This window comes from Bison bison, unplaced genomic scaffold, assembly GCF_000754665.1.
Source record: "Bison bison bison isolate TAMUID 2011002044 unplaced genomic scaffold, Bison_UMD1.0 scf7180017864067, whole genome shotgun sequence".
In the NCBI taxonomy this organism is placed as follows: domain Eukaryota; kingdom Metazoa; phylum Chordata; class Mammalia; order Artiodactyla; family Bovidae; genus Bison; species Bison bison.
The window spans coordinates 2,361,236-2,376,331 of record NW_011494639.1 but is presented as its reverse complement, the minus strand read 5'-3'; the positions used below and the strand labels follow the sequence as shown (position 1 = coordinate 2,376,331).

At 38.3% G+C, this 15,096-nt stretch overlaps 1 protein-coding gene across 1 annotated transcript in view; it reads right to left on the bottom strand.

Annotated features, from left to right (window-relative positions):
* SYT14 (synaptotagmin XIV) overlaps positions 1–15,065 on the bottom strand; it is a 202,929-nt gene extending 187,864 nt beyond the window's left edge. Inside the window, exons 1-2 of the mRNA XM_010836872.1 lie at positions 15,060–15,065; positions 3,634–3,681 (exon numbers count right to left, since the gene is read on the bottom strand). The gene's annotated coding sequence lies outside the window, so the exon portion shown is untranslated. The remainder of the gene's footprint in view (positions 1–3,633; positions 3,682–15,059) is intronic.
* Positions 15,066–15,096: the final 31 nt, after the last annotated feature.

Here is a 15,096-nt window from a genome sequence, read left to right as displayed (position 1 = left end):
CGGACCTTTGTTGGCAAAGTAACATCTCTGCTTTTGAATATGCTATCTAGGTTGGTCATAACTTTCCTTCCAAGAGTTAGCGTCTTTTAATTTCATGGCTGCAGTCACCATCTGCAGTGATTTTGGAGCCCCAAAAAATAAAGTCTGACACTGTTTCCACTGTTTTCCCGTCTATTTCCCATGAAGTGATGGGACCGTTCCAGAAAAAGGAAGGGTTACTCCAAGTATAGAGTCTTAAACCCGAGAGTGGAGCCTCAGACGTCAGGGCCAAGAGCCACAGAGTGTTATTTCCAGTCTTGAACCCCAAAATATTTTCCCCAGTTGGGTTTCAAAATTGCTTGGCATCAGTGACTCCTCTCTTCCGCTTTCCCACTTTTGGAACGGAAATGTCAGTAACTGTTATCCTGCTCCATCATTGTGTTTGAAGAGCAGGTGATATATTTGCTAGTTTTACACGTCTAACAGATGGAGAGGATTTCTGAACCAGGACAGATGATATCTAGAGTTTTACTCAGACCTGATATAAATGATTCAGATGATAGGACTTCTAAGTTGATAATATTTAGATGATATTTTGATGATTTATGGGCTTCCCTCACGGCTCAGCTGGTCAAGAATCTGCCCACAGTGCAGGAGACATGGGTTTGATCCCTGGGTTGGGACGATCCCTTGGAGAAGGGAACAGCTACCCACTCCAGTATCCCAGCCTGGAGAATTCCATGGACTGTATAGCCCATGGGGTAGCAAAGAGTCAGACATGACTGAGCGACTTTCACTTTCACTTTGATGATTTACACGGGAAGACTTCTGAGTTGATGTTATAATGTAAGGCTTTGTAGATCAGGGTAAGGACTTTGATTTTATTTTAGGTATAGAGGGAATCCAGAGAAGAATTTCAACCAGCAAGTGATACGACCCAATTCACATTTAAAAGATCACTGATGTGTACTGTAAGCACGTTAAGAGGAAACGCTGGAACCTGTTAGGAAACCATTACAGTAGTGTGGGCAAGAGAAGACAAGGATCCACACTACAGTGATAAGAGCAGGATGGAGGAACAGAGGATCAGATTAAAAAATGTACTCTGAAGGTATAACTGCAGAAGTTGCTAATAGTAATCAATTCAACACAGAAGATAAAAGAATAAGAGAAGCATGGATGATTCTTCAGCTGGGACTTGACCAATTGAGTAGACTGTTCTGTTCATTAGCTGAGATGGAGAAGGCTGAGGAAGGTATAGATTCATGTGAGAAAACCAAGATTTGCATTTTAGACACACCACGTTTTTATTCTAACAGACATGCAGATAAAAATATAAACTAAGTACTTTGATATAAGAGGAGGGAACTCAAGGGCAGTTCAGAGCCAGATTTACAAATCTGCATGGCATTGAAAACAAAAGGACCAGGAGTTACCTGGTGATCCAGTGGTTAGGACTCCATGCTTTTACTGCCAAGGACATGGATTCAATCTCTGGTCAGGGAACTAAGATCCCACAAGCTACATGGCATGATCAAAAAAAAAAAACAAAAAAACACACCAGAACCTATTATATGTTTTGGTTGGTATAACCAACCATCTATTCTAAAGAAAGAATAGGTGGAAAAAGAAGCAAGCCCAAGACCAAAGTCTAATACATTCTAATATTTAGAGGTCTGACAGAGGAAAGAAGCTAGCAGACAAAGAAAGCAAAACAGGTAAAAACAAGTTGGACACAGTGTTAGAGATGTCTTCTTACCAGGACCATTGATACTAACTATAATTATTTGTCTTGACATAGCCTTCATAGGCTCTCCTCTACAAAAGCCCAGTTTAAAATGCAAAACTTTCAGATCTGAGCATTCATTTTAAAAATATTCACATGCTTAGGAAAAGCCCACTAGAAGAGGACACAGTAGTGAATGCTGAGGGGATACGCAGAGACCCAGAAACTCCTCCACGATATGGCCACATGGAAATTAAAAACTTTAACTTCAATCACAGACTTTAAATTCTATAGAGAATTGGAAGAAGTGACAACGCTGGACTAATACAGAGAAACCCGGGCCCGGCACGGTCTGAGAACCGCTGGGCCAGGCATGGAGGAAACAATAAGGAAGAGCAAGAAGAGCCACATTAACAAGGTGAGTTCAGACCCGCATCCAACTCTACCAACACTATTTTCTCCACTGAAGCTTCCTGTCCCCCCTGCAGCTACAAGAAGCCCTTTACGCATTTTGCTTGCCTACCCTCTGGCTGTCTCTGCCGCTGTCTTCTCTCTTCATCTATCCACTGTTTTTACAGTTTTTGATTCCAATTGACTTGTACAGTGTCTTTCGCTGTTCAAATAAATTCCGTGTTTTAAAAAGTTTTTGTGGGACAAGGTAATACCCATAAAGCCATTTAAAACATTTTTAGTACATCTGGATTAACATATTATAGGTGAAGACTAAAAATGTTTACATAGGGGAAGAAAACAAGGCTAATGTGTACCCCCCGCCGCCCCATTTTAGATAAGAAGCACAAGCCAACAATGGTTATAGCACTGAAAACCACAATCCTAAATCTGAGATTTCAGGGAACTGACTCCAATTTTCTCCTTTATGGTACCGGATACACAGATATATTACACTTTAATAAAGGAAGAGGCTATTTTTAAATGAATAGCAATCAAAGCTGGTGACACACAGATAAGCTAGTATGATTATGTCAAATTCACCTAAAAGAGATTTCAAACCTTTTACTCAACTTGAAAGAAGCTGAGGCTTTTCAGACCTGTGGAAGACTTCCTGACAGTACAATGACATTTCCTGGTTTGCCAGTCATACCCACGTGCCACAGATACGGACATGCCTCAAGCCTCCTCAGGGTGAAATATGAAGGCAGGAAGCACTGCTACTTGGCCAGACTCAGGAGGGCCAACTCGGTTTTCAACAAAGAAGAAAGAAAAAGACAGTGCCCCAAATTTAAAAAGAGAAAAGAGCAGTACATTTATGAAGATTTCTCCTCCCCAAGTACACCTTTTCCTTTCTGCATACCCTTTCTCAGATGTGATCGCTTATGAGAGTGGGGACTCCCAAGGTTCTGATTCTTTCCGATCTAGAGAATACCTGATTCCTTGCCTCCCACCTAATAACTGAATTACCTTTCCTGGGGCCACCTTGTTCAACCACCTGTTTGTCAGGTGGCTCCTTCTAAGGAAGCTCAGACAGCTGTTGGTGCCAAAAGATGTTGTGGTCTTTGGACATGATCCCGATGGGAATCGCAACCAACTCCTCACATCTCTCTGATGGGGTACAGTAATAGAACAGAAGTCAATGGGAGGTCAGCATGCACTCAGATTCCAGATTCTGAAAGGGAACAAGAATCAAACCCTCCATTCTGCGCCTCTTCACCATGTCTGACAACCAATAGGCGAGAAACCGGCCTTTACCATCCCATGAAAATGAAATATACAGTAACGACTCTCAGTAACCACATAATAAGCAGTATGCACTTTATGAAAGGTTACGTCTACAATACAAATAACTAATATTAATATTTATTACATTTTATACTTTGTAAGTCCCAATTATCTGCCATTGTACTAAAATGCATCCTACACTGTGAAGGGTTCACTTCGTATTTAAGTATCCATGCAGAGCACTGACTCACCTTTTCTAATACAAATAAGTTCATGCACTCCACAGGTTCTTTCTCCACCTGTTAAGAAAAATTTTTTTCAGAAATTAAAAACAGGTCATAACCTGAGTCTGACTGTTACAAAGAACTGCTATAAATTAGTTTCTAGAAATGGCCTCAGAAAAACGTGTCCTAACTCTTCTCTTCAAACTTTACTATAGAATATGCTAACCTGATACACAGTACCCTCCTGAACCCATAAGCTAGGATCTCATAAAATTCTGGAATAAGGAAGCTTCATACAAGTATGTTATTTTAAATGGCAGGCTTCTCAAGAGCAGACATCATAGCACCACTTCCTAAACACCTCTTTACATGATCCAGAAGGAAACACTGCAAGGAAGGACCCACTTTTGTATCTGAACCTTAATTTATACAGGTAAGTTATCATGGAAGGGTCAATGCTGTAAAGGCAATATTTATGTTTTACAACATATATTCTGATCCTTTCTCCATTCTCCAGCTACCCACTCTTCTAAATCTACAAGACAAATTTTATAAATAGCATGATGATAAAACTAACAAATGTAACAAAAAGAATTACTTTATCTTAATCACCATTATTAGAAAAAATCACACTCGTTATCTTAAGAGTAATATTATTTGTTAGTTACCATAAAATAGGTATTTCCTTTGCACTGAATTATAGCACCACTACCTTAAACGAATGTGCGCTGAATGACATTCTGTAGTGTTCTTATATGCATAAATAACCTTACAATTGGGCTGAAAATTATGCTTAAACTTTATATAATAAAAATGTTAAATATCATCATCTTAGCTCACTACAGAAGCTTATTATAAACAGTTAAGTTATAAGAAATAGAAATATCTTACAGCCATAACATGAGAAAGAAAAACTATGATATCCACTGAAAAAAGTAGGTCATTCAGGAAGCAAGCTAAAAAACTAGAAAACAGTATTTCTATCACTAAAGTAGGTTAGAGCTTCATTCTAACTTGTCTGTAACAATGCCACTGCCTCTTTATTATCAACAATAGAGAGTAAACACTGGTTATCAGGAAGACAGACTTGGCAAGAAATGCTTAACATAAAGTTATGATAATAAATTATTACTCTGCAAACCTTAGTATAAATACAGTAAGACTTTATCAAATGGGGTATTACCAAGGCGTAATCACTGACTACTGACTAAAGGGACAGAATTAACTATACCTACAAAATATACTTTATACAAAATATACTTTATCTTTAAAAATGAGAAATTAGTCAAACGACTGCTGGAAGGGGAAGCTTTACCAAGTTATAAAAAGTAACTATTTTCAAGAGGTTTAGAAGAAGCATGTCATACAACACAACTATAATATATATTGATACCATCACTGATATTTTCATAGGCTACTTAGAAATAGTCCTTATATAGTCATTAAGACCTATTGTCAAAGGGTAACACTTCTAACTTAAGAGATACGCACATAATTCACGTAACAGTCTTTCATGCCTATAACTGAAATCAGACTTCCCGCATATGTAACACAGATTTGTTTGGCTTTACTATACACATCTAGTCTTCAACACAACTGTATCATTTTTTACAAGAGTTAATATAACAATAACAATAAAAACTACTTTATTCTAAGACTTTTCTCAAAACTGCAAATGACAATAAAACCTAACTCTCAGAAAGGACTTTACAAATGAAAAGTTAAGTCAAATAACTACTGTATTTTAAATTTAGAGTCAACCAATAATTACATTTGCCAAATATGCACAAAAACCACATAACTAGGAAAAGCAAGTAATACTGAGCTCTACTATTCCAGATATTTGTTCTGAAAATTCTAACCAACAAGTGAGATTTCACCGATGTGTAACTCAAAAGCAATCACTATTATTACTGAAATAAAAGGAACAGTAAAGATAGGTCAATGCCAGACAAAAAAAGTAAAATTGAGGGAAAAAAACTTTCAAAAGTACAAAAGAAAAGTTAAATAAACCTTATTACATTATCAAACACAAAAATGAATATTCTTTTATCCCCAATCCTTCCTAAGGCCAGAAAGAGTATAAGGAAAAAAAATGCATTGTGCAGGTTAAATGTATATTTTTAATGTACTTGTTTGGGAATCAAAAGGCCTGAATATTTCTTCCATCTGAGATACAGCAAACTGTGTACAAATTTTATAACTTTTTAAACATTTTCTAAAAGCAAATCTGAAAAGTTTACAAGAGAAATGTCAAATTTGTAAGCAAAAAGCAAGCCACTGGAGGCACATCTTGACTTAAATATGGAGATACGGAGGTAATCCAAAAGTGGCCTACTGATTTTTTAAGAGTATAAGGCACAAGGGAAACGATTACTGACTTTTAAAATTTCAGCTTCCTGAGGTATACTTGGTATATAAAATTTTAAGATATTTAAAGTGTATACCATTATGATAACCAAGTATGTATATCCAATACACAGGAGAATAATTATTTTTTATTTGTTTTTATTGAGATAAATGACCATACAACACTGTGTAAGTTTAAGGTAGACAATGTGCTGATCTGATACTCTACACAGTAAGATTTCCACTTTAGTGTGAGCTAATACCACTAACATGTCCATGATTCTTTTTGTTTTTGTGGAAGGGACACAAGATCTAGTCTCTAAGCAACTCTGAAGTGTATATACATCACTGCCCTTGCTGAGTATTTGATCCCAGGACTTATTTATCAACAGGTCGTGAGCTGTACTTAGGCAGTATCTCCCTACGTCCCCCACCCTCCTTTCCCTGGTAAGCATCCTTCGACTTTCCATTTTTATTTTATGAGTTCGGCTTTTTCAGAAGGTACAGGTAAGTGTTATCATATACCTGTCTTTATCTGACTTGGCATAATGCCCTCAAGGTCCATTCAGGTTGTCGCAAATGGAAGGATTTCCTTCTTACCCAGAGCTAAATCATATTCCACTGTATATGTATATGTATATACGTGTGTGTGTGTGTGTGTTTATCTCAAACCTTCCTTTTCCATTCACCTATTGACAGACACAAAGGTTGTTTCCATATCTTGGTTATTATGAATAATGCTACAATAAACATGGCAGTGAACACATTTCTTTGATTCTCTGTTTTCACTTCCTTTGGATAATTATCCAAGAGTGGGACTGCTGGATCATATGGTAAGTCTATTTATAATTTTTTGAGGAACCTCCACATTTTTTTCTGTAATCGCTGAACCAATTTGAAGGAACGATTATTTAATCAATTAGTCAATCTCTTTAGAAAGAGATGAGTTTTCCACTAAAATGAATAGCCATCCCCAAAATGAATTCTTGTATAATAGAATTTTTCACATGCCAAATTTACTTCAAAGACATAATAATAATAAAGACTTTAAAATCATATTCAGTTCAGTTCAGTCGCTCAGTCATGTCCGACTCTTTGTGACCCCATGAATCACAGCACGCCAGGCCTCCCTGTCCATCACCAACTCCCGGGGTTCCCTGAGACTCACGTCCATCGAGTCAGTGATGCCATCCAGCCATCTCATCCTCTGTCGTCCCCTTCTCCTCCTGCCCCCAATTCCTCCCAGCATATTAAAATCACTGAATATAAAAAGACTAAAACTCGAAAATAAATCTAGTTCATTTAATGTCTAGTTCATTATACATAAACAAACCAAGGCACTAAAGGTTAAATAATATTGCTCAGGGTCACTAGTTAATTGTCAGAAAAAAGTAATTGGGATCCTAAGTTTAACAGAGTAAGAAAATAAACATTGATACTTCTTCATTTTTATGAAAAAAGTTATGAAAAATTTTTATGAAAAAAAAGAAAATTATGAAATTGTTTTCTAATCCTTTAAGGTAACTTAAGTAAAAAATGAATTTCTCAAAACTGTTTTTGGAGATAATACTAGCATTGCTCTTGAAATGATCATCTCAGGAACATGGAAATGAGAAGTAGATAGAAAATGACAAGCTTAGTCAAAGTTACCATCTTTTCCCTCAGGCAAACCCATGTAAGAGCATGATATAAACTGGCATAATCCTCTACAATTAGGGTAAGTCAGGGTACACCAGGAAATAGACGTGCGTGGGCTCACACACGTGTGCTGTGAATGTGTGCATGTGTGTTTGGATATGAATATGCACATACCTGAAAGGGCCTGGGAGCCAGCAATCTGGGGAGGGGAGGAAGGGTTAGTTACTACAAAGTATGTAGCACTTTTCACATGTCTACAGAAGAAAATATGTAGTGATGTTATATTCCCATCAAAAGGTGCTCAGGTATACAAATTAAACCCAAAGATTTAGTTCCTTAAAAATGAATCTAGTCCTTTCTAAAACGGACTTTTATTTTTTCTACACATTTACTTTGACCATTAGCCCAAATCACTACAATTTACAGGTTCTATTAAGTCAAACACTATGCAAAAACTACTTCAGAAGTATTTTAAATTCCATTTCATCTAAAGATTTCTCTCCAAAAAACCATGCATTAAAGTAGCCGCAGCCTTTTAATTAGTGTCTAGCTCACTTTAATAAACTGTTATAGCTATTTCTTCAGTAGATACCTATATATCTACTCCATAATAGGTATGCAACTTTAAATATTTCCTACTCATGTTGCCAACTACTCCTAACCGCTATAATCCATTTAGACTACAGCCACTAATTTCTAGACACTTTTTAGTTTCTCCCTAGTTAAGTCATTCAAGGAATAATATCAATTTTAGTCTCTGATTGAAAACAGTGTTGTTGAAAGATCATGGTTTTCACAGCATAGTAAACAGTTTCTGTTTTAATCCATACAAGTTTCTATGAATTTCTTCAATAATTATTCTAAGAGGTATAAGATTTACCTTATAAATTTTTTTTTTACCTTATAAATTTACTGCTCACAAATGTAATCCATTTTTCCCACTTTTGACTGCTTTTCATTCAGTTTTTTGTTGTTGTTGTTGTTAATTATGGTTTTGACTCTTTGAAGCTCATTAATATCATAAAAGCTTGAATAGGTATACTTCACAAGAAGGTTTCTACTTAATTTAATTTTCTATTTAATGGAGAATACCTTTTTTTCCACTACTGCACCAGATCACTTTTTTAAAGCTACAAATATTCGTTATTGCATTAGTAAGTTCAGAATATTGAAGATAATTTAATATTTCATTAAAATCCTCTATCTTTTGATGACTCATTCTATTACTGTGAATATCAATTCTAAAATCAGCCCTAAAATGTGAGAATATGAAACTGAACTGAATACACATATGGATCATAGGAGTTTGTTTTTAAATAAATTCCTAATAACAGCTTGCTGTGTTGTCACTATCTCTTCTAAAAAATGGAAAATCCAGTGTTCCAATTTTTAGGTTTCTATTAAAATTTTACTATATATACAAACAAAATATGCAAATATTCATTTATTCAAAGCTTGGAATGTTTTTTATTTATAGTAGTTTGATCAGCCTTTTGCTATTCCTAAATATAAGTTCATATTAGGTATTAACAGGTGAGGATCTGGGGATGTTGGGGTAAAAACATAAAAGTCAGCTGAATGGAAATCGAATCCATGAAGACAAGCTACTATACTACTACACACATGCTATGGACAGACATTATAATCACTTTAAATAAACCAACCGTGCAAACACTATTACTCAACAAATTGTACAAATGAACCAATATGTGATTTTGCAATACCACGGAAAATAACAAAAAGCGAAATGCATCTTAATACGAATATTTCTCTAGAGTTTTCTACTTTTTTTCTAATTTTGCTTAGTGAGTCAGAAAAGGAAACTAAAATAAATTGTAAATTATTCAAAAGTACTGTGTAGAGGTCTCTGAACCAATTTACCTAATATACAAACATGTCTTAAATCTCCATGAAATGTTAGAAATTTGATTCCTGCTGAAAGCCAAAGGATCTCTTCCAGGAACATCACTGCCTAAACTGACTGTAAATCTTCCAAAAAACAAACTGTTCAATAAATTGCCTTACTCAGTCACAGACTGACAGCTGAGACTTCCTAATTACATTACCCCTGTACACACTGTAACATCTCTCTAACAATAGCATGGAAAGCAGGAGTGTGATGTTCTCCCTCAAGACTAAGAATACAACATGCTTTCATTGTTGTTTTTTTTAATTAGTTCTTTATTTTATTTTTTTTGACTGAGCCCCGAAACATGTGGGATCCTGGTTTCCGGACCAGGGATCGAACCTGCACACCTGCATTGGAAGCGCGGGGTCTTAACTGCTGGACCACCTGGGGAAGTCCTGTATTGGGTTTTTTAATTACACATTTCAAACAACTTTTGAAAGCCCAAATTGGATCTCGGAAATCTCAGAGTCACAACAAATCTTCACAGGCATCTGAGTCGTACTAATGACTTACAAAATAAATGCGAAAGTGTGTGATAAACACTTGCAAAGTGTGTGTAAAAGGCATTGTGAATAAAAAGTACCAACAGATTCTCTAATTTACCCTTCTTTCACTATTTTTCTTTTTTAAAAAGCTACCCAGAGAGGTTACGTAAAGTTACTATGTGTAGCAAGTTAACAATCAAGGTGAATATTTTTACTTCAGCAAAACATTCTGCAAGGAGTCTAAAGTTATTCCAATGGAACAGACAGAAAAATGTGGACTAGATGGAGAAGGGTGTAAGTCAGATCACTAAAGACTAAATTTATCTTGAGGTTTTAAATCAGACTTGCCCTTTATAAAGATAACTAGAAATAGTTTGAAAAATGGATTGCAATGAGCCTTAAGACCAGAGATAACAAGACACGGGAAAAAACTAATACAAATCTCTTAATGAGAGAAAAGAGAATGAACTAAAATGTAATTTTAGTTAATTTGAGATGCAGGCGTGGTAGGACTTAGTGATCAACAGGATGTGGAGAGTGAATTATAAGACAGGGTTGATTTCCAGCTTTCTAATTCAGACGTCTGGTTATTTAAAAATGCTACTCAGATGGCAAATTTGCATGGAGTGGGGAGTATGGAGGCTGGATTTGGTAGCTGTGAAGACAACTTTGGTTTAGGACATTTTGAATGTCCCAAGCTAAACATTTTTGATTGCTGTGGGACGTCCAACACATATAGCTACTATGCGGAATTATATTAGGAAAACCATGTGTACTTTTAATTTAGTAATAATGAATTTTTATTTTATTGCTCCAGGAAGCAGAACTAGGAAGGGGTAGACAGACAAGTTACTAAATGGCAGACATTTGGTCAAATATATCTGGGCAAGGGATGCAACCCTTTATGATAATCGATAGAACTCTCAACAATTCAAGAAACATCTTGAGTACATACTATATTCAGGTACTGTACAAAATCTAATGAATATAAACCAAATACATGTTATGCTCCAGGCATTTATGGTCAGACTGGGGAGGCAAATTTACAAACAAGAGATTTCCACATGATTCAAGGGGTGCAATCACAGCAGAGTGTACAAAGTAGAGTGAGAACAAGGTTAAGAATGGAAACAAGAGAACATTAGATCAGGGAGATAAAGAGAAGTCTGAGAAGTAAGAGAGGAAGAAAAAACTTCAAAAAACAGGAGAGAGTCAACAATGTCAGACTGATGAAGTGAAGTGAAGTGAAGTGAAGTTGCTCAGTCATGTCCGACTCTTTGGGACCCCATGGACTGTAGCCTACTACGCTCCTCCGTCCATGGGATTTTCCAGGCAAGAGTACTGGAGTGGGTTGCCATTTCCTTCTCCAGACTGATAGAGGCCAACATTAGAAGAGTTAATATGCCAGATAACAATTACACATCTTGACAGGCCGGCTAGACCAAAGATTCCCAACCTGTTATCTCCCACAAGACCTCTAGGGTAACAATAAGGGTCTATAAGCCATTCTTAATATTTTAGTATGCTTTTTAAAAATTGTACCTTAACCTAGGATAGGGCTAACTGCTTCACCTCTGACTGGAATTATATTAGCTTAGAGTGGTAACACCATCATCTTATATTTGTCTGAAGTCCTGATTAGCAGATATCTGATTGATAAGAGGAGGAAATAAATGATTAATTTGTATTATAAAATAGGGGCTTTGAAAAAAAAGGAATAAATAAAAGTAACCCTTCGTACTTAAAAGTCTGAATTAAAGGGTTAAAAATGGGCCAGGGCTAATAAAGAGTACACTTAACAGATACAAATAATCTCTTCTTTAAATCAAAACACTAGTTAGCTGGGCAAGCAACTGAAGACACATGACTTGAAAGTAGTCCAGATAAAAGAGACTGTGATTTTGGTTGATTACAACTTCATCCTGAGCCAACATGAAGCTCCAAAATGGCTATTCTAATTAGCTACACTAATAAGATTTTGCACAAGGAGTGATATAACAGTTTTAACAAAACATCTATAATGGAGTGGCACACTACCATATTTCAAACTTTAAAACATACAACTACCAACCATCCAGAGGAAGAATTAAATATTGTGTCTAATAAAGAAAACGCTCAGGAGTTGTCTCAAAATGGTAGAAGTGACGTCGGGTACACAGAGAATAGGGAACTTTCAGTTTATTGCTCCAGAAAGCAGACCGAGGGTGAGTGCATTGAAGGAAGTTACCAACAGCAGATTTTTGGTTAAAACCAGGACCTTATGAACTGTAAGAATTATAGTTCCACATCAGCATAAATGTTCATTGGCATATGGGCTCAATGAACTCATTCTCATTGAATATTTTTATACAAAGTAAGGATGATTCATCTGGTGTTCACACTATATTGTAATTGCATGGTTAAAATTATCTGTCTCCCCCACTAGAATATGTACTCCTTGAGGGAAGAAATGTGATTTTATTCATCCTTGTGGCCCCCCAGGGTCCAGCACAGGATGCCAAGCACATCGACTGCTCTGTAAGTCTACAAAATTAACAGGTGAGTGAAGACACTGAATATTTTAAGAACCACTTCTTTGGGAAATGGGGAGAGATGCTCCTGTGGGCCCCTTAAAATTCTAAGATGTCCCTAGTATAAAGCCCTCATCCAGAGTTCATTCTACTTCATGACACAGCTGGGGGGGAGGGTACAAACAATCTGCTTTAGTACATGATAGACAGCATGCCTTACTTGACATCTTTATTAGAAATGCTAGTATTAACGATAGTTGCCTTGCAAAACTAGAAAACACATAACTCCTGACAGTTATATTATGAAGCCATCAACAAATTATTAAGTATGAAAATATTAATTGAGAGTTTCTCAAGCACAAAAGAATCTCTAGAACAGGACATTTGAAAACCTTGTTTTTTAAATATACAAGCAGTAGTAGGCAGAGCCTGGTGGCTCAGCTGGTAAAGAATCCACCTGCAGTGCAGGAGGCCCCGGTTCGATTCCTGGGTCGGGAAGATGCAGCGGACAAGGTACAGGCTACCCACTCCAGTATTCTTGGGCTTTCCTTGTGGCTCAGCTGGTAAAGAATCTGCCTGCAATGCGGGAGACCTGGGTTCAATCCCTGAGTTGGGAAGATCCCCTGGAGAAGCGAAAGGCTACCCACTCCAGTATTCTGGCCTGGAGAATCCCACGGACTGTATAGTCCATGGGGTTGTAAAGAGCTGGACACAACTGAGCGAGCTTCACTTCACAGTAGGCAGAGCAAAATGCCTTCAGCTGACATAAACAAGTAATTGATCACATTTAACAATAAGAGGGAGAAGGGAAGAGTCAATTGAGAAAAGGGGTGGAAACTGGAAATTTTTCAAGAAATTTTAAGTTACAGGATCATACATGGATACTATCTTGCTAATTCTTCTTCACCTTCTGCATAAGCCTTTTTGTCTTTACCAAGTCACAAGAAATTCTTCCACAAAGTGGTTGGGGAAATAAAGTACAAAACATAAATCAGTATATTCTGTTTCTTGATTTTTAACCTCTAGTAAATAGTAAGATAAAGTTTGAAAGTACTGCTCTGGATAACAAGAATATCAAAGATTATCAGGAGATCTTATTCCCAGTGCCCTCCATCACTTTAGCTAAACCGTGAGTGGGTCCTAAGTCTCCTCAGTGGTGTCTGACTCTTTGCTACCCTATGGACTGTGGTCCCTCAGGCTCCTCTGTCCATGGGATTTACCAGGCAATACTGCAGTGGGTTGCCATTTCCTTTTCCAGGGGATCCTCCCCACCCAGGGATCAAACCTGTGTCTCTTGTGCCTACTGCACTGGCAGGCAGATTCTTTACCACTGGGAAGCCATCTGGGAAGCCCCTTAGCTAAAGCAGATACTTGAAACTGTCTGAATAGGTAATCAATCTCTTAAAATAAGTAAGATAAACATAAGCACACAACTAAACCAATTCTGGATCCGGCAAAGCTGTATGCCTCAGGGTTGGCCACCAAGATGGGAAGTGCTTTCAAAAGTTGTGTTTAGGAGAAACATAAAATTTAGGCTAGGTCTGACAACGCTGTAGGTGCCTTACACATTTGTACAGATGCATACACATACACACAGGGAAATTTTACAAACCACTTTCATTGTTTGAAGTAAGGGAAGAGTGGGATAGGGGCTCAAACATGCTGCAGACTTGCACATACATCCTAGACGTACCATATTAATTTTCAAATATTGTCCTTTAAAACAAAGCAAAATATAGACACTTCATGCCAGTTACATGTTTCTGTAAGAAGAGAAAAATACACTTTAGTGCCAGCTGTCTACCTTATTGAGGAACTTTAATTAAGCTATTTTTTGAAAATATGAGTATGGATGGCACCGTAACACTTAATAGACTGACATATATGCAGGATTTTAAGAGTGTGCATTTCTTGTAAAGATGTCTTTGCATCTCTTTCCTAGAGAAAAACCAGTTTTGAGTGTTAGGAGAGAAAAATACTTGAGAAGGAAATTACCCTCACTCCAAATTCCCTGGTCCTCTACAACAACAGCACACAGGAGAATGGACGGACAGCGCAGTCCAGCATCTGCTCGAGTAGGGGCTGAGAAGGGTTAGGACTGGGGACAGCAAACTGGCCTCCCAGTTTGGGAGGAAGGGGAATATCGCGGGAGGGCGGCTTGCTGGGGCGAGGTCAATGGAAGGCGGGGTACACCCTGCGCTCCCGGGCTCCTCCAGCCCGTCCCGCCGGGTCTGCAGGGCCGCACCGGACGCCCCCCGCCCCTCCCCCCGACTCGGCGCCGCCGGGAGCGAGCAGCTGCCCCAGCGGCGCCGTACCTGTCGGCAGGAGCCGCTCGACTCGTCGCGCCGGGCCGCGGGCCGAGGCCGACGGAACCGCCGAGGCCAGGTATAGAGTCTGGCGGCGCCGCTCCGCCCACCAGCCTCCGGGACGCGGTCCGGGACCCTCGAGCCTGCACAGCCGCTCCGGGGCCCATCGGCGCCGCGGCCTCCCGGGCACCCCCGAGCTCTAGCTACCTGGGCGCCCCCCCACCCTCCGCCCCAACCGCGGACGGCCTCCACTTACCTTCAATCGCCATGATGCGCTCGCCCTGGACCGCACC